This window comes from Odocoileus virginianus, chromosome 32, assembly GCF_023699985.2.
Source record: "Odocoileus virginianus isolate 20LAN1187 ecotype Illinois chromosome 32, Ovbor_1.2, whole genome shotgun sequence".
NCBI classification, from domain to species: Eukaryota; Metazoa; Chordata; class Mammalia; order Artiodactyla; family Cervidae; genus Odocoileus; species Odocoileus virginianus.
The window spans coordinates 1843774-1862934 of NC_069705.1; the positions used below are offsets into that span (position 1 = coordinate 1843774).

Here is a 19161-nt window from a genome sequence, read left to right on the forward strand (position 1 = left end):
CTGGAGCGGCTTCCTGCCAGGCTCTTACTGATGCCCCAGCATCTCATTCGAGCACCCACCTTCCCAGGAGAGGCTTCCTGGCCGCCCGCCCCCCAACCCAGGCTGGTCAGGCCCACTCGCTCAGCACGTCTCCACCACCAGGCTGCTGGTTTTCTGTTCATCACTGCACAAAGTTGTGTTCCTCTGTTGAAATGACATCTCTGTCTCCCCCAAACCTAGCATGGTTGAAGCTCTTCACGTATTTTTGGAGGGGTGAAGGATATTTCCCAGGTAAGTTTCTGCAGCCAAGGGCATTGGTATGCACTGAGATAGGGCCTCTCTTGACCTCGGAACTCCTGACTTGGGGGCTGGAGAATTCTTTGCTGATGGGGGGCAGGTGGTCCCTATGCATTGTGGGATATTCAGCAGCACCCTTGGCTTCAACTCACTGGAAGCCAGCACCCTGCTGCCCACTCCCAACAACAAAATGCTTCTAGACTTTGCTGAATTTCCCCTGGGGATTGGGGTGGTGGTGGGGTTGCCGACCACGTCCAGTGAGAACCATTGTACCAAGATCCAGGCAGGGCCCCTCGGGGACTGGATGTGGACTCCAGACAATGTATGAAATCTCATCAGAAATACCACATTTATTATCGTCTCCTGAATGATTTATAACTTTATATATCTTGTGAATAATTAAGAAATGGGCCTGGGAACCTCTTCCAACAGATCGTCTGATAGGAATCTTAAATCATTTGCTATAAGATATTGACCCTGGTCTGATTCATTATTTACAAACCTCACTAAAGCCTGGGCTGTGGAAATGCTGCGTCAAAGCGGTTCCCATCCAGATCTTATTTAAAAAGAGCTTAGAAAATTTGGAGGGAGGGGAAGGGGAGCAGAGTCCCTGGGATAAAAATTTATAAAGGCCCAAACTTTCTGATGGAAGACATTTCACCCAAAGCTTGTTTAACAGAAGAGGGTGAGATTTCAGGGAGGAGGAAAGCTAGAACTGTAGCCCCAGGTGAAGTGTATCCTAATAAGAAAGGGGTGGGTGAAACATTTGCTAAATCATTTCACATTCTTGAGCTCCCTATATATTGGCTTCCTTTGGGGGACCCTCCTTCCTGTGCCCAGAGGGGGAAAGTTACAGCCACTGAGCAGGGAGAGATGAGAAAATGAGGCCCTCCTCACCCCAAAGTCCGTGCGGCTGGACAAGGTTGCTCCCCAGTGGCCCCCATCTCCCAGGACTAGCGGGCTCCCCAACTTGCCCCATGCCATTGTGAGGGTCCCAGGTGGGGAGGTGGAGCCTGCGATTCTGGAATGTTCCCGAGCAAAAGAACATCCCACATTGGGGATCTGGCTGGAAATGCGGATTTGGGGACCACGTCTGTGGAGATCTTCCTTCTGCCATTCTGAGGCAGAACCCAGATGGTACTATATATATTATATATTATACTTTTTACCATGGGCTGTATGCCCTGACACAGGTAAGACAAGGACCCCACTGAGAAATGCTACCCTAAAGAGGAAAAGGGCCCAAGGACTTGCAGAGGCCACACCCACGGGGGCCTGAAGACACTTTCCAACACCTGGATGCTCTGTAGCTCTGGTCAGCTGACACAAGATTTTGATTGGGTGACACCGTATGCAGTAAAAAAGGGTTTTCCAGGTGGCTCAGTGGTCAAGCATCCACCTGACAATGCAGGAGACTTGGATTCAACCCCTAGGCCTCAGGAAGATTCCCTGGAGGAGGAAATGGCAACCCGCTCCAGTATTCTTGCCTGGGGAATCCCATGGACAGAGGTCTCGGGAGGGTTATGGTCCAAGGGGTTACAAAGAGTTGGACATGACTTAGGGACTAAAGTTCAGTTCAGTTCAGTCGCTCAGTTGTGTCCGACTCTTTGCGACCCCATGAATCGCAGCACGCCAGGCGTCCCTGTCCATGACCAGCTCCTGGAGTTTACGCAAACTCATGCCCAAAAAGTCGGTGATGCCATCCAGCCATCTCATCCTCTGTCGTCCCCTTCTCCTCCTGCCCCCAATCCGTCCCAGCATCAGGGTCTTTTCCAATGAGTCAACTCTTCGCATGAGGACACACACACAGTAAAAGCAGATGTTAGTCAAAGGGAACTAGGAACTTGTGTATTTTCAGCTTTGTCACAAATCCAAACGTCCAGTCATTTAGCAATAATGTTGGTCTTTCAAATTTTAGCATCTAGAGACTTAAGAAGAAAGGATCCAACATACAGATTCTTAAGATCTACCCCCAGAAAATCCAGTTCAGTAGATTGAGGAGGGCAGGACTCTGGGATTTTAACAAGCACTGGGATTGTTAAATCCCAGTGGACGACTGGGATTCATGTAGTGCCAAGCACCCTACTGCCAGCGGCCTCTCATGAACCCCTAGCTCCACGGGTCATGGAACAGCAATACTACTAGAGACCCATGAAATATGCAGCCTTGGGCAACAGCATTCCTAAGAGGCCCAATTCTTGGGACGATGAGCAGACACCAATTCTAGAGAGAGGCAGCACAATCAGCTCTGAGCTGTGCAGAGTCGAGCTGGGAGAGGCTGGGGAAGGGGCCGGCCTGGCTCCCCCCGGCAGCGGCCCACACTCACACCCGCCGAGCACCTGGTCCTGCTGGAGATGCTGTGACTGGGGCACCTGGGTTCTGCACGCCGGGGGCACAGCTGAGGAGAGGGGGTCGCAGCCTCCCCTTAACAAAAGCTCCATCCAGAGTGAAGACAAGCTGCACCCCCTCGGTGATCAAGGGGCCTATCTGTCCCTTTTCGCTCACTGTCCTCCAAACTCACGGCCAGCAGTCACCGTTCTCAAGAAGTGTCCTCTCTGCAGCCTCCATGTCCAGAGCAAGTCCCCCCATCTCCTCTGGACCACACACCTGCCCAGGCCAGCCCCTCCCACCACGGAGGCCCATTCCCCATCTGCCGGGGTTTCAGTGCAGACTACGACTTGTCTACAAACCATTGTGGACTGTAACATAGCTCTTGCATTAGTCTCCAATTTCTTTTTTTTTTTTTTTACTGTTTATTGGAATACAGCTCATTTACAACGTGTGTTGCATTCTCTTGTACAGCAGAGTGAATCAGTTACACATATACATAAATCCACTCTGTTTTAGATTCTTTTCCCGTATAAGGCCATTACAGGGTATTAAGTAGAGTCCCCTGTGCTCGGCAGTAGGTCCTTATTAGTTATCTATTATTTTAAACAAGAAGAATTTCTAAAAATTTATTTGGTGCTCCGGGTCTTAGTTGAGAAATGCTGGATCTTCAGTCTTGGTTGGGGCATGCAGGAAGTAATTACCTGAGCAGGGATCAAACCCAGGCCCCCTGCATTGAACATGAGCGGTCGTAGCCACTGGCCTGCCAGGGAATCCCTAGTTATCTACTTTATATATAGTCGTGTGTTGTGTGTCAGTCCCAATTCTGATTCATTTCTGAGTCCAAATCTCTCCCCAATGGGACTGGAAGCCACTGGAAGATAGGGCTCATGGATATGCCCACCTAACTTCCCAAAACTCTAGGGATGGGCTGAATCCAGAGTGGGGGCTTCAACAAATCTGTATTGATTATACTCTCCCCCTCCCCCGCTTTCCTACGGACCATTAGATTCAAGTGTCGCCTCTCAGGCAGCACTCAATGGAAATGGAAAGGGGGAACTTTGCTTTGGAGCAACTGGGTCCTAATTCCAGGCCCACCACTACCCAGGCAATCTTCAGCCTGTTATCTAACTTCTCGGAGCCTGGATTTTCTCATCTTAAAAATGTAGGTGGAAACTCAACAACAACAAAAACAAACCATCTGATTCAAAAATGGACAAAGGACTTGAGTAGACATTTCTCCAGAGAAGATATATGAATATGGCCAACGAGTACATGGAAAGATGCTCAACATCACGAATCACTAGAGAAATGGCAATCAAAACTATAGTGAGGTACCTTCTCACACCTATTAGGGGGGCTACTATCCAAAAAGCGGAGAAGAAGTGTTGAGGAGGGTGTGGGGAAAGTGGAACTTCCAAACCGATGTTTGTAGACCATGTTCATGGAGGCAGTATTCACAATAGCCATAATATGGAAGCAACCCAAATGTCCATGAGCAGATGGTCATGTGTGTGTGTGTGTGTGTGAGTATAATGGAATGCTATTCAGCCTGAAATAGGAGGGAAAATTCTTTAGAATGTTACAACATAGGTTAACCTTGAGGACTTGAACAAAATAACCCAGTCACAAAAGGCAAACACTGTATACGTTTACTTAGGCAAGGTCTTTAGAAGAGTCAGATTCATAGAGACAGTGAGTAGGGTGATGGTTGCCGAGGGCTGCAGGGAGAAGGAAGGGGGCGTTATTGTTTAATGGGTACAGAATGTCAGATCTGTGAGATGAAAAGAGCTTGTGGATGGATGTTGGTGGTGGTGATGGCTGCACAAGTATGAAGGTACTTAATGCCACTGAACTTAAAAATGGTTAAGATTGTAAATTTCAGGTTTTATGTATTTTACCAATAAAAGGAAAAATGGGGATGGTCATAACCATCAAAGATGTTCTCTTAACAATCAAATGAGAGGTGAAAGTACCTGACACGCCCCAAACGTTTCCTCCCCTCCCTCTCTCCTGGTCATGGGAATACATGCACTTGACCCAACAACAGGAGCACAGAATGTAAGGGCAAGGGGGAGTCCAGGCAGCCAACATTCTGCCTCGGGGGCTCCCCGTGTGGAGCTTATTCCTTATCAGTGAGTGAGGGGCGATCTCACCAGCTCCAAGAGCCCAGCACCCCTCTCCAATGACAGCCAAGGGTTTCCGGTGTCCACCGTTCGTGACCCCAGGCACACAAGTTCAGCAGATGCCCACCTGAGTGTTATGGGCTGAATTATGTCACCCCCTAAGCTCTCCCCCACCAAAAATCGACAGGTTGAGGTCCTAACGCCCAGGACCTCAAAATGTGACCTTGCTTGGAAGTAGGGTCTTCACACAGGTAATCGAGTTAACGTGAGGTCAATGTGACTGGTCGCCTATGAAAAGGGAAAGTGCAGACACAGAGAGACACACACGGGGAGAATGCCAGATGACACGAAGGCAGAGACGGGGTGACGTGTCTACAAGCCAAGGAACACGGAGGACTTGCAGCAAACCACCCGCAGCCAAGAAGAGCGGCCTGGTACATTTCCCCATCACCGCCTTGGAAGGAACCAGCCCTGCTGACACTTTGGTCTTGGCCTTCCAGCTTCCAGAGATGCTAAAGAGTCAATCTCTGTGGTTTAAGCCGCCCAGTTTGTAGTCTGTTGTTACAGCCGCTGACCTAGCAATCAAATACACCGAGTCCTGATAGACAGTCTGGATTTGGAGTCTGGGAAGTTGCACAGAGCCCTGGGAGCTGCCTGGAAACAGAGGGCAGGGCTGTGCTTGCCAGGGATGCATGCATCTTGCAAAGCCCCTCCCAAGGACCCTGGCTGGGGAGGAGGGCCCCCTGGGGCGGGGAGGGGCAGCCCGAGAGAGGCACCCACAGTCCCGAGGACAGAGCCTCAGCAGCCCCCGGTGGTTTATTATTTATAAGGCTCTGTCATCATTCTGCTCTAACTCACTTCAGAGAGTTTTTAATATTTCAGAAACAGATGAGCCTCGCATCGCCCAAGCTGATTCGTGTTCTTAGTCATACAAATCACTTCCTCCCAAGGAATGCAGCAAGATGACTTCAAGTTAAACATCTCAGAGGTTGTGCAGAGAGAAGGAGCTGGTCCCCCTGGAGGGTCCAGCACCCCCAAACGGAGCTGGGACACGGCCATGGGGAGCACCTGGCCGCTCTGAGCCCAGGTTGTCTCTGTCCATCCCCCACTGCCCTGCCTGGCACCGTTAGTCGCCATCTGCCGGGCGCTGGGCCAGGCCCTCTGTGCACGCTACCCCACAGACCCCTCCAATACTGTTATTCCCCCACTTCAGAGAAAAAGAAACTCAGGTCCAAAGAAGTTCAATTAACACGCCAGAAGCTCCCCTGATGGCGATCTGAAGCCAGGATTCTAGTCCAGCTCTAAAGCCCAAACACCCAGCTCCTCCTTCCACCTGAGCCATCCTTCTGGAAGGTCAACCCGGGCGAAGGTGACAGTGACAGCAAAGATCCGGGGTCAGACCCCGAGAGCCGCGGGGACACAGCCAGCCGTGGGTGTCTGATTAGCACAGCTGGGGCGCCTGCCAAGCGGGTGGGGGCCCTCGCTTCATAATCCTCAATCTAGACTATAAAAGGAATTTAAGATTTTTTTTTTTTTAAAGGTGACGCCTGCAGCAAGGCTTCATGAAGCCTTGGAAAGAAGGGAGGTTCACCCAGGTCTTTCCCTCGCATGATCTTTAAGAGATCTGCCGGGGTCCCCCTTCCCCACTGCCCTGGTTCCAAATCTCAGAGCCTGTCTTACCCACTGTCCGAGGGCCCACGTCCCTGGGGATGGAGGCAGACATCTGACGCAGAACCACCAGCAACGTGGACACCTAACAGGGAGGGGAGGGGCCCAGATTTTTGGACATCCTGGGGTGGGGGGAGGGCAGCTGCTCCCTGGGGTGGGCAAGGCAGGGGAGGTGTACCCAGGGCCTTTGAGGGGGCGCCCCAGGCTGTCGAGGGGAGGCCCGCTCTGCACGGAAGCTTCTACCTTCAGGGAACGGCCCACTGCCACTTACCAAGGTCCCGCAGAAACCTGGAAATGCCTCTGTTTCAGATCAGGCTTTGTCTCACATCCATCACAATTCGTTTTGACTAAATTAAATTTAATTTCAAAGGCTGCCCTGGGCCTAGGAGAAGGACAGGGAGTGGAGGTAAGAACGGTGTCGCCAACAAGCAGTTTCCTGAGGTCAACCTGCTCATCTGCATGCCCCCCAGCCCCGGCCCCAGTCACGTGCCCTTGGGCCCTTGGACAGCCAGCGGTGCTGGACAATCACCCGGCTCTCGGAGTGCCCTGGAGGGAGGGGCACCCAAGGGACCGTGAGTTCCCTCCACTCCTCTCTTCACGTCTGGGCATGGTGTCCTAATGAGGAGGCGACGACAAGCGCCCGTGTCATCCCTGACGATAACCAATGAGACCCTGGCGGGCCCCCCCGAGGGCTGCCCTACTCTCTGTGTCTGCAAGGACAAAGTTTAGCACCGAGGGCCTGGCTTCTGGCTTCTGGCTCCAGCCTCATCTCCCTCTGTGTTCCCTTCAGTGTCATGACTTACTACGTTTCTGCGGGATGCCGGGCCCTCCGGGGGCCATTCCTCCAAGCCCTTTCACCACAGATGTCCAACTCTGAGATGAAAGAGCGTTGTCCAAGCTGCGGGACTCTCAGGACGGGCGGGTGGGAGACTGCGGTGGTCCAGGGGGAGGCACTGTGCCAGCCTCAGGCAGACCCTTGGGACAATCTCCTCCAGGACATTTATGGAGCCCGGGGCGGTGGCTGGGAGAGCAGGGAACCAGGCTAGAAGGCACCAGAAGGACCAGGTCCCCCTCCTCCCGCCCCCTTCCTCCTCTTTCTTCAGACCCCAGGCCCTCCCGCCTTCCTCCTGGCTCTGGGGTCCAGAAGCTGGGTCTCTGCGGCCCCCTTGGAACACGGTGTCAGCCGCACCAGGCTCCCTGCCCGCTGGGATTGGCAGCACCAGCAGGGCACAGGGATCTGGGTGAGGAGGAGAGAGGGGTGATGCACAGACGTCTGTGTGGAGGGAGATGAAAGCCTCAGCCCTGGGCATCCAGAAGTCCTCAAGAGCGTGGTCACCGGCCTCCCCACCCACGCATCAGCTGCACGGCCTCAGTGTGGACACTGGACAGCTACAAAGGGAAAAGCTCCAAGTGCCCCAGCCGAGTGGAGCCTAGACGCGACCCCCAGGCCCCCCAACCCCCAAGTCCCGGCTCTTTCTAACGGGTCGCCCAGCGTCAGGGCCAACTCGCGCCCTAGTCGGACACGTGCACACACAGGCGGTGGACACTCACGACGTCTGGCTCACTCTGCCCGCTGCACCAGGTAACAGCGGCCCGAAGCGCATGGGGCGCGTGGCCACGGGCAGCAAAGCACAGGCTGCCCCGGGCATGATGGGTTCACGCAAGTCACCGGGTCCCCGGGGCGCCCTCTCTTCCACAGGGACCATAGCTTCTCTGTGTTTTCTTTGCTGTGTTTTCAGATGATCTAAAGCAGCCAAGGGCTGCGGGGGTGGGGGGGCACCCAGGTAGGAGAAGTGGGGACCAAGGGCACCTCCTTCCTCTGCCTTCATCCCTAGGTTACCTCCAAGGCTCCCCCTCCAGCCCAGAGCACGCATGGTAGGGCCTGGGACGGCACCCTTCCACCAGGACAGAAGCCTTCGCATTCTTCTAGACTTCCCCTAGCCTTGCTGTCCCAACACGGAGGCCAGTCTCCTTTTCTGCAGGCTGTGAGCAGCCCTCCCCCACTGGCCATCCTGTCCCGAGTCCGTGCTCCTTCCCTACCCATCTCCCAGCCCCACTCGGGAATGGGGCTGACCGTGGGCATACACCTGAACGAGGAGGGGTGCGTTTAACATTTCCCTTAACCTTTAAGCCACACAGAGGCGTTAAGGAGGAACTGCAGGCCTATTTTACAGGGAAGAAAACTGAGGCTCATAAAGAAGCACAGGGTGTGGCTTAGACTGAGTGGAAGTCTGTCCACCCAGAAGCCAGGCGCTTTCCGTCAACCACTGGAAGGTCTGACTTCCAACCTGAACGCTGAAGAACTCAGAAAGAAACCTCCCAAACCCCTTCACCTGATCCTCACTGGACTGATCGATTTTATTAAGAAACCAAGAGTTGCTGGGTATCCTTCCCGTTTCTGTACCACTTCTAGGTTTTCTGAGCACTTCTACGTACATTACCACATGTTGATGGGATGACCCATCAGGGCCTTCCCTGTGGCTCAGTTGGTAAAGAATCTGCCTGCAATGCAGGAGACCCCAGTTCAATTCCTGGCTCGGGAAGATCTGCTGGAGAAGGGATAGGCTACCCACTCCAGGATTCTTGGGCTTCCTTTGTGGCTCAGCTGGTTAAGAATTTGCCTGCAATGCAGGAGACCTGGGTTCGATTCCTGGGTTGGGAAGATCCTTCTCCCTGGAGAAGGGAATGACTCCAGTATTCTGGCCTGGAGAATTCCATGGACTGTCTAGTCCAAGAGGTCGCAAAGAGTCAGACACGACTGAGCGATTTTCACTTCAATTCACTTCATTAGGGTTCAGACAGGTGTCAGGGAACTTTTTCTTGTCAATAAAGGCCACTTGATCAATATAAAACTAATGTAAAATGTAAAACTGAGTGTGATTTAGTGGAAAGACTCATTTTAAAATTTGTAAATGAAAGCAATTGCAGCATCCGATGTTTTAGAAAACCAATGGCATTGTACGGAACTTCCCCACTGACAGTGAAGGACCCCAGGAAAGGGATCCTCCCAGCACAGGCTGGAAAAGCGAGAGCCCAGCTGCACAAGTGCACACACGCTCCTGACACCAACCCCAGGCTGGGGCAGGGGGCAGGGGGCAGGGCCCCTGGGGAGGCGGAAGACTTTGGTCCTGGCGGCACACCCAGACTGTGGGGCCGCAGAGTCCCTCCTCTCCAAGCGCTGGGACCTTGGGCAGCTTTCTGAATTGCTCCTGGGTCTCAGTCTCCCCATCTAGGAGACTAATGGTGCCTACATTTATAGGAGGGTAGATTTATCATTTCATTCAACAAATACTTATTAAGTACCTACTACTTCTAGACTCTTTCTAGACTCTGGAAGTAGAGTAGTGAATGAGCCAGACAAGGTCCCTGGTCTCAGAGAATGTATTTTTTTAAAACTTTTTATTTTATAGTCAGGCTTCCCTGGTAACTCAGTCAGTAAAGAATCTGCCTGCAGTGCAGGAGACCTGGGTTCGATCCCTGGGTCGGGAAGGTTCCCTGGAGAAGGAAATGGCAACCCCCTCCAGTATTCTTGCCTGGAGAACCCCATGGACAGAGGAGCCTGGTGGGCTACAGTCCATGGGGGTCACAAAGAGTCAGACATGACTGAGCGACTAAACCACCACCACAATCAATTAACAACGCTGTGATAGTTTCAGCTGGACAGTGAAGGGACTCAGCCATACATATACATGACAGAGAATGTATTTTTTTAACACAGGTAGAGGGAGACATATAAAACACCAGAGATAGGATGATTCCAGATAACGAAGGAAATTAAACAGAATGACGTGCTGGTGGGTGGATGGACGGCTGGTGGGGAGCTGAGTGGGGACTTCAGAGCAGTCTTTTCTGGGGAGGTGACATCTGTGCTGAGACAGACAGGGGGCCCAGGGAGCTCCAGGGAACAGTGACACGGACACGTGCCAACGCCCTGAGTGGGGCAGGTGGGAGGGGGTCTGGGAAACGGGTCACAGGCAGCATGTGAGGGGGAGGCTCGGGCTTGGTGGTCAAGCCTGGCACCCAGCGGGGGGTCAGTGACCCAGGCCATTGTCACTCCTGGAAGAACACAGTCCACTACAGGTCCAGACACCGACATTCTGGAAGGGAGCGGGTCCAACAGCAGTGGCTTCGCCCACTCTGAGACCTGTGACGTCATCCCAAATGCCATCTGCAGCAGCAACAAGAACTAATAGAGAGCTTCGTCTACACCAGACCCAGGGAGCCAGGGTGGCTCCCAATGCTCAGCCCGCTGGGGAGACAGCACCCAGAGATTCACTGTGTGCCCAGCCTGAGGCCGAATCCCCAGGCAGTGCTTGGACGGCACGTCTTTCATCTTCAACCTTGCCTCCGACAGGAGAGTGGTCCCCTGCACGCACATGGACACACACCTGCCCCGTGGTCCAGGGTGAAGGCAGAAGGGGGAGGAGCCGGGGAATGACCAGCCGGCCTTCTTGCCAGACCTCATCCAGGAACCTCACCTTGAGCCAGGGTTGGGGGACTTGTTTATGAAAAGATGCTCTTCTGAACATCCCAGCTGTCATGGCCAAGATCAGATCACATCCCAGGGTTAACAGGGCAGAAATATACAAGTGCCAGGCTGTGATCTCATGGCCAGAGCGGACTGCGTGCTTTGCATGGCCCTGTGCAAAATGAAAATGCAATGTTAAAAAATGAGGAATCTTTAAAAAAAAAAAAAAAAAACTCTCAATTGAGAACCTGATATAAAGCACCAGGAGATCAGCTAGGTGCTCTGTGATGACCTAGGTGAACGGGATGGTGGGGGGTGGGTGGGAAGGAGGTCCAAGAGAGAGGGTATAATGTATACACACAGCTGATTCACCTTGCTGTACCGCAGAAACTAACACAGTATTGTAAAGCAATTACACTCCAATAAATGAAAAAAACAACGAGGAATAATTCAAAATGACCATTAATAGCATGAAGGCAAGCACAGGAGCTTTGCAAGAGCAGGGTACCCCACACCTTCAGGCATTTCCAGCCTCACCCACAGCTCAAAAATAGGCACAAAGTTTTCAAACTCCAGCCACCTAGAGCTCAGACCCATATGACACTCCCCCCTCCAACCCGATGGCGTCCTCTGGGCTGTTGGCCTCCGCGTTTGTTGTGAGCGATCAGATCAGATAATGAAGGTGGAAGGGCCAGAGTGGCAGGCGCTACCCAAACAGGATGGATCACTGTTATTCAGCCAGACCAGCGAGTGCCTGGATTTCTGAAGAACATTGACATCCCCCAGCAATTAAGTCAAATTAACATAATTCCAACAAAACATCTAATTTTAGCTATGTGTAACAATTCCCCCTCAGCGGCAGAGACACTGTGCCTCACATCCGAACAGCGCAGTGCCAGAGACACAGGAAGGAAAGCAAGGCGTGGTGACACAGGCCTCCCCCACCAGGCGGGCACCAGATTGCTTCTACTTTCACAACCGAACGACGCGCTCCTGGATGGCTGATCTCACCCTCGCGGCCCAGCCGTCCTGCTGGCCTGGCTCCTCCAAGCTCACCCAGCGACTGCAGGGGCCTCAACACCCAGAGCAGCCCCCCTGGGAAAAAGACATAGCAGCGCCCCTGCCGGAGGTGAGATCCTGAGACTCTCCCATGGACCAGTCCTCCGGCCTCAGTTTTCCTGTCTGTGAAATGGGAGCAATAACGCTCATCACGTCTCCGTGTGTCAAAAAGATCCTTTAAAAAGTCAACCATTGGGACTTCCCTGGTGGGTCCAGTGGTTAAGAAACTGCCTTGCAATGCAAGGGACCTGGGTTCGATCCCTGGTCAGGGAACTAAGATCCCACCTGCCGCGGAGCAACTAAGCCCGCATACCACAAGTACTGAAGCCGCGGCTCTCTGGAGCCCTCATGGCACAACTGAAGAGTCCGTGAGCCACAGCGAAAGATCTCACATGATGCAGCAAATATCCCGAATATGCAACTAACACCCAATGCAGCCAAAAAAATAAATACTTCTTTTAAAAAAGATTATTCTCTCTTTCTGTGTACATGCTGAACATAAATCATCAGATCATCAGATTCATTCATTCAACCAGCAGGTTCTAGGGACACAGAAATGGCCACAGCACACACAGCCTCTCTGCGAGGTCTAACAAGGAAGCAGCGGTCAACCCAAGGCGTGGCAAGCTGTACCCAAGGGCCAGGTCCAGCCTGCTGGCAATTCTGGTACAGTCCACAAGCTGACAATGGCTTTCACATTTTTAAATAGTAGGGGGAAAAATAAAAGAATAACATTTTGTAACACATGAAAAGGAGCTGAAATCCAAATTTCAGTGTCCATAAATAAAGTTTTATTGGAACCCAGCCATGCTCATTCATTTGTATATTGTCTATGGCTGCTTCTTTGCCAGGTTGGCAGAATTGAATGCCTCCAACCGAGACGGAAAAATATTTACTATCTGACCTTTTAAAAGTTCGCCCAACTCTGGACTTGCTTCTAGTAGGGTGACCTATTAGAAACTGTCCTGGTTTGTCTGGGACACATGGCTTCCGATCCTAAAACTGGTTCAGTCCCAGGCAGACTGGGACAGCTGGTAATTTCTAGCATTTCAGTCATCTATTCTGCTCCCTTTCCCTTAGTCAAATGTGAGCCCCTAAAGAGCAGAAGCACATTTGCTCTGTATAGACCCCCACCCTAGGCAGGAGAACTGAAAAAAGAAAATAAAGGAAACAAACCACGAAATTCTAAGCATGCTGTGTCCACAAAAACAGAAAACACAGAAACAGTCTAAAATAAATATACGCTAACATACAGGAACAGTGTATTAGAGAATATAGCTATGGATGGCTTAAAAAAATGTTTCTCTATGTAGTGAAATTCTTGTAATGTTATTAAATCACTTTTTAAAAAACATTAAAAATAAAAGTGCTCCCACCTCTGGTTAAAACAAAACCATGATTGCTGTGATGGTGAGACTAGTAGGACGGATGGAACACAGAAGAAGGGGCAATTATTTCTGCTTGGTAGTCAGGGACATCTTCTCGGAAGAGGTGATAGTGTTTCTGGACTTTAAGGATGAGTAGGAGCTTGTTGGGTAGCCAAGGGGAGAGGGGTTTCAGACTTTGTGTGCAGCATGGGGCATGGTAGCATGTAGGCAAGGACCCTGCCCAGATGATGAAGAGGGGGAAGGGAAGAATATAAGTGGGAGAAATGAGCTTAGGCCAAGGATGGAGAACACAGTATGCCTACAAGAAGTTTTTCTTATCCCCTGTTTCCCCAAGAAAGAGCACAATGAAATAGTAGGTAACTAAGATAGATAGGGCTTCCCAGTGGTAAGGAAACTGTCTGCAATGTAGGAGATGTGGGTTCGATCCCTAAGTTGGGAAGATTCCCCTGGAAAGGTAAATGGTAACTCACTCCAGTGTTCTTGCCTGGAAAATTCCATGGACAGAGGAGCCTGGACACGACTTAGCGACTGAACACAGCACAGCACAAGACAGATGACAGACAGACAGACAGACACACTTGGTAACTCAAGGGGCAAGTAGGCCTTGCCTCCCAATAGGACCCAGAGGGCCCAGGTTCAGAGCTTGCTCATGCGTGTGCCTGGGAGAAGGGATCCCCCACCCCCGTCCTGGCCTCAGTTCCTGCGTGTAGAATGAGGAGGTTGTCCTTGACAAACATGCCCCCGAGGCCGCATGGAACAAACCCAGTGTCCACAGCAGCCGTGGCTGGCCACGCACGGGTCCCGAGCAGGGCCCGAGCTGTATGTGGGACTGGAGAGCTCTAGTTAGGACAGGGGCTGAGGGCTCGTGGGAACAATCCCTCCAGAGCACCTTTCTGTCCACCCGGCCCAGGGAGGGCTCAGGCTTCTCCACCCAAACTCAGCCCCTGGCAGCCTGCTCTGTGCGGGGTGCCCGGCGGGTCCCAGCAATGGAGCCCCTCCGCCCACAGTGCAGAGGAAACACCCCGTCTCTGCAGGCTCTCCCGCTTGCTGCCTGGGCGTGGCAGGGCCCTTTCCACGGAGAACCAAAGGACCAGAGTCCCTCAGCCCTTCTCCAAGTTCTTCCTGCCAGGTCATGCTCAACAAATCACAGCTCGTAAGGGCAGGGATTTCTCACCACTTTTACGCATGAGAGCCGAGCCTGGGAGCCTGGTTCTAGCACGTGCTGGGCCACTAGAACGGCTGTGTGATCTGATGAGCTGCTTCCTGTCTCTGGACCACGGTCTCCCCACGAAGGGGCAGGTCTGTGAGATACCCAAGGTCCCTTCCAAGACGCTGTGTTAGCTGGCCTACTCCAGGCCCTCTGTGCTGTGGGCGAGAGGCCCAGAGAGGAGAAGTGACGTCCCCAAGGTCACCCAGCCACTTCTCAGCATGCTCAGTGCCACACGCTCCCACGACCAGGCGCTGGTTGGGCACCGCCTGGGACGTCTGTCTGTATCCATCTCCAGGTCTCTCTGTGTCTTGGGTTCTCATGGGGGAGGGCTCATGCCTTCCCTGCCACGTGGTTTGGAGGCCCGCATAGAACGGGATGTATTTCATCTTGCAGAGTCATGGAACTGACCTGTGGCATTCTTGTCCACCTCCAAGCTCAGTGCTAAGGGCTTTTAAAATGTCCTCCATTTCCAGCCCCTCATGGTTCTGCCCTGAGGAATGTATTTCATTCTGTCTGAGCCTCATCACAGCCCTAGAGGCAGTAAGGTGCAGGCTTTCCCATCAGGCAGTTGGTGTGAACCCCAGCCCGGCTCTGATCAGCTGTGACCTGGGGTGCTTACTTAACCTTCCTGAGCCCTCCAAGGTCCTGTATAATGGCCCATTCAGCCAGCCTCCCAGGTGGAGTGGGCTCAGGTGAGTCACGTCCCCTGCTATCCCTTCTGTTCCTCAGAGGAGAGAATACGGGCCACTGATAGCCAGGCCTCGCTGCGTCCCTGCGGGCGGCTGGGTAGGTGGCTGATGGATGCGGAAAACTGAACGCAACATGGATTTCAATTCACCACACGCTACACCTGCTACTGCCCGCTTGTTACAAAACTCCACGACTTCAGAGAGAGACAGTCTGAAGACACGCAGCACAAACATGTCCAGACGGTGTGAACCACACTGAGTCTTCCCAGGCTTACCATCCTCTCCCGAGAGACACACCTGATACCTGCCTCTCTGCCCGGCCGCCAAGAGTGCAGTGAAAGCAACTCATGGGCCGTGCTGGCCATCCGTCCAGCTCCATGTCACAGTGGCCACTGTCCGCGGGGCTCTCTGAGGCCTGAGACCTGGGCACTTACCTCCCAGATGGTGCAAGCACTGGAGAAGGTTCTAGTCCAACAACAGCCCAGCCCTGGCTGACCCCTTCCTGGGACGTCACTCCTTCCTCTCCCAGCCCCTGGAGAAAAGGGGATGGGTTTGCAGGCCCCGGGACATTGCATTCCCCGGAGAAGGCAAGGACCCTGGGGGACAGAGGCTGAAAATATAAAAGAGCTTTGTCTGGGGCTGAAATGGGTGGGACCAACCTCTCCCTTGTAGCTCAGTCGGTAAAGAATCCACCTGCCAATGCAGGAGATATGGGTTTGAACCCTGGGTCGGGAAGATCCCGTGGAGAAGGAAATGGCAACTCACTCCAGTATTCTTGCCTGGAGACGGCCAGAATTCCTTTCCAAGAAATGGCAGGAGGTGGGGACCCCTGGAGCCCCTTTCTCCATCAGAGTCAGGGCTCTGGGCTCCTTCAAGCTCAGTGGGGAGGCTGGCTTTGCTCATGACCTTGAAAGCAGGTGACAGCCTCCGTCGCCGAGCACTGAACACAGAAGGTGCCCGCTCTCTCTTTCTCCACCTGGCAGGTGCTCTCTGCCCTCCCAGCGGCTGCGCTTATGACGAACGTAGGAGGCGGCCCCAAGCTGGCCACTGCAGGGAGCCTGAGGGGTCACGGGGGCTACCTGACAGCCCTGTGCCCAGAGGACCGGACTGCTGACCTTGGGCACGGCCGCCTTCCAGCAGCCCGTGTGGCCCCGGCCTTGCCAGCACACCCTCACCTCCCTGGCCTGCCCACCACAGCACCAGCCTCGTGGGGATGACCCGTCAGAGGGGATGAGTGTCCACATGCTGAGCCAGCCCCCCGAGCTACGCAGTCTTTCACACTGTTGCCAACATCCCTTTTGGGAGGTTAGCCCAGCTCTCTGGGGTCCATCAGAGCTGGACCTCGACACCCGAGGGCCTCCTGCATCCAAGTGTCGCCTGGGACACCTTCGGCCATGGCGGGCCAGCTTCCCTGAGGCCTTGGAAATTCACATGTTCACAGAACTACCCTTACTCGCCCAGAAGAGTCTCAATTATGTGCATGCGTGCTGTCGTGTCCTACTCTTTGTGACCCCAAGGACTGTAGCCCCCCAGGTACCTCTGTCTATAGAATTATCCAGGCAAGAATAATGCAGTGGGTTGCCATTTCCTTCTGCAGAGGATCTTCCTGACCCAGGGATCAAACTTGGGTCTCCTGCATTGTAGGAAGATTCTTTACCATCTAAGATACCAGGGAAGCCCAGAAGAGTTTCAGAAGCCCTCTAAACCAGTTCCCTTGCTTTAGAGGTGTAGAGAAGCAAAAAGCAAATGAGAAAAGGAAAGATATACCCATTTGAATGCAGAGTTCCAAAGAATAGCAAGGAGAGATATGAAAGCCTTCCTCAAAAAAAAAAAAAAGAAAAGAAAGCCTTCCTCAGTGATCAGTGCAAAGAAAGAAAAGAAAACAATAGAATGGGAAAGACTAGAAATCTCTTCAAGAAAATCAGAGATACCAAGGGAACATTTCATGCAAAGATGGGCTCAATAAAGGACAGAAATGGTATGGACCTAACAAAAAGAGAAAATATTAAAAAGATGTGGCAAGAATACACAAAGAACTATATTAAAAAGATCTTCATGACCCAGATAACCATGATGGTGTGATCACTCACCTAGAGCCAGACATCAGGGAATTCGAAGTCAAGTGGGCCTTAGGAAGCATCACTATGAACAAAGCTAGTGGAGGTGATGGAATTCCAGTTGAGCTATTTCAAATCCTAAAAGATGATGCTGTGAAAGTGCTGCATTCAATATGCCAGAAAATTTGGAAAACTCAGCAGTGGCCACAGGACTGGAAAAGATCAGTTTTCATCACAATCCCAAAGAAAGGCAATGCCAAAGAATATTCAAACAACTGCACAGTTGCACTCATCTCACACGCTAGCAAAGTAATACTCAGAATTCTCCAAGCCAGGATTCAACAATACGAGAACCATAAACTTGCAGATGTTCAAGCTGGATTTAGAAAAAGACAGAGGAACCGGAAATCAAATGGCCAACACTCGTTGGATCATCAAAAAAGCAAGAGAGTTCCAGAAAAACATCTACTTCTGCTTTATTGACTATGCCAAAGCCTTTGACTGTGTGGATCAAACTGTGGAAAATTCTTAAAGAAACGGGAAACCCAGACCACCTGACCTGCCTCCTGAGAAATCTGTATGCAGGTCAAGAAGCAAAGCTAGAACTGGACATGAAACAACAGACTGGTTCCAAATAGGGAAAGCAGTACATCAAGGCTGTATATTGTCACCCTGCTTATTTATCTTATAAGCAGAGTACATCATGAGAAATGCTGGACTGGATGAAGCACAAGATGGAATCAAGATTGCCAGGAGAAATATCACTAACCTCACTGATGACACCACCTTTATGGCAGAAAGCGAAGAACTAAAGAGCCTCTTGATGAAAGTGAAAGAAGAAAGTGAAAAAGTTGGCTTAAAACTCAACATTCAGAAAATGAAGATCATGGCATCTGGTCCCATCACTTCATGGCAAATAGATGGGGAAACAATGGAAACAGTGACAGACTTTATTTTTGGGGCTCCAAAATCACTGCAGATGGTAACTGCAGCCTTGAAATTAAAAGACACTTGCTCCTTGGAAGAAAAGCTATGACCAACCTAGACAGCATATTAAAAAGCAGAGACATTACTTTGTCAACAAAGGTCCATCTAGTCAAAGCTATGGTTTTTCCAGTAGTCATGTATGGATGTGAGTTGGACTATAAAGAAAGCTGAGCACTGAAGAATTGATGTTTTTGAACTGTGGTGTTGGAGAAGACTCTTGAGAGTCCCTTGGACTGCAAGGAGATCCAACCAGTCCATCCTAAAGGACATTAATCCTGAATATTCATTGGAAGGACTGATGCTGAAGCTGAATCTTCAATCTTTGGCCACCTGATGTGAAGAACTGACTCATTGGAAAGACCCTGATGTTGGGAAAGATTGAAGGCAGGAGGAGAAGGGGATGACAGAGGATGAGATGGTTGGATAGCATCACCAACTCAATGGACATAAGTTTGAGTAAGCTCTGGAAGTTGAAGGACAGGGAAGCCTGGCATGCTATAGTCCATGTTGTCGCAGAGAGTCAGACACTACTGAGACACTGAACTGAACTGACAGGTGGAGAACTGAGGCTCAGAGACGTGTCCAGAGCTACTCCAGAGAGAAAAGAACTAGAAAGCACGCTCAGCTCTCCTGATCCCACAGTCTGCCCTTTTCGTCCACAACCATGCGTAGCTAATGCTCACACATCATCTGGGGGTGATGTGTGAGGTGGGGAGGCCCCTACTATCCAGATCACACACAGCCATCACCCTTTGAGAAACGCAAGGTAACGGGTCCATACCCGGCATGGCCCTAGGACTTGGCAGCAAGTGCCATTCGCTGCGACAGACGGCAGAGTTGATAGGTGTCCTGGACACCCCCCTCCCTGACCTCCCTTCAGGGCAGGCATCTCTTCTCTGGTATCT

The 19161-nt window shown here is 51.9% G+C and overlaps 1 protein-coding gene and 1 long non-coding RNA gene across 8 annotated transcripts in view; both read right to left on the minus strand.

The window, feature by feature from the left end:
* Positions 1–19161, minus strand: part of ANK1 (ankyrin 1) — a 238122-nt gene that overhangs the window by 205984 nt on the left and 12977 nt on the right. The window lies entirely within an intron of this gene.
* Positions 4240–7800, minus strand: LOC139032558 (uncharacterized). Its single transcript, XR_011485080.1, has 4 exons — positions 7202–7800; positions 6670–6780; positions 6411–6483; positions 4240–5384 (listed from the first exon to the last, which is right to left on the minus strand). It is a non-coding gene; the product is annotated as an uncharacterized lncRNA (long non-coding RNA).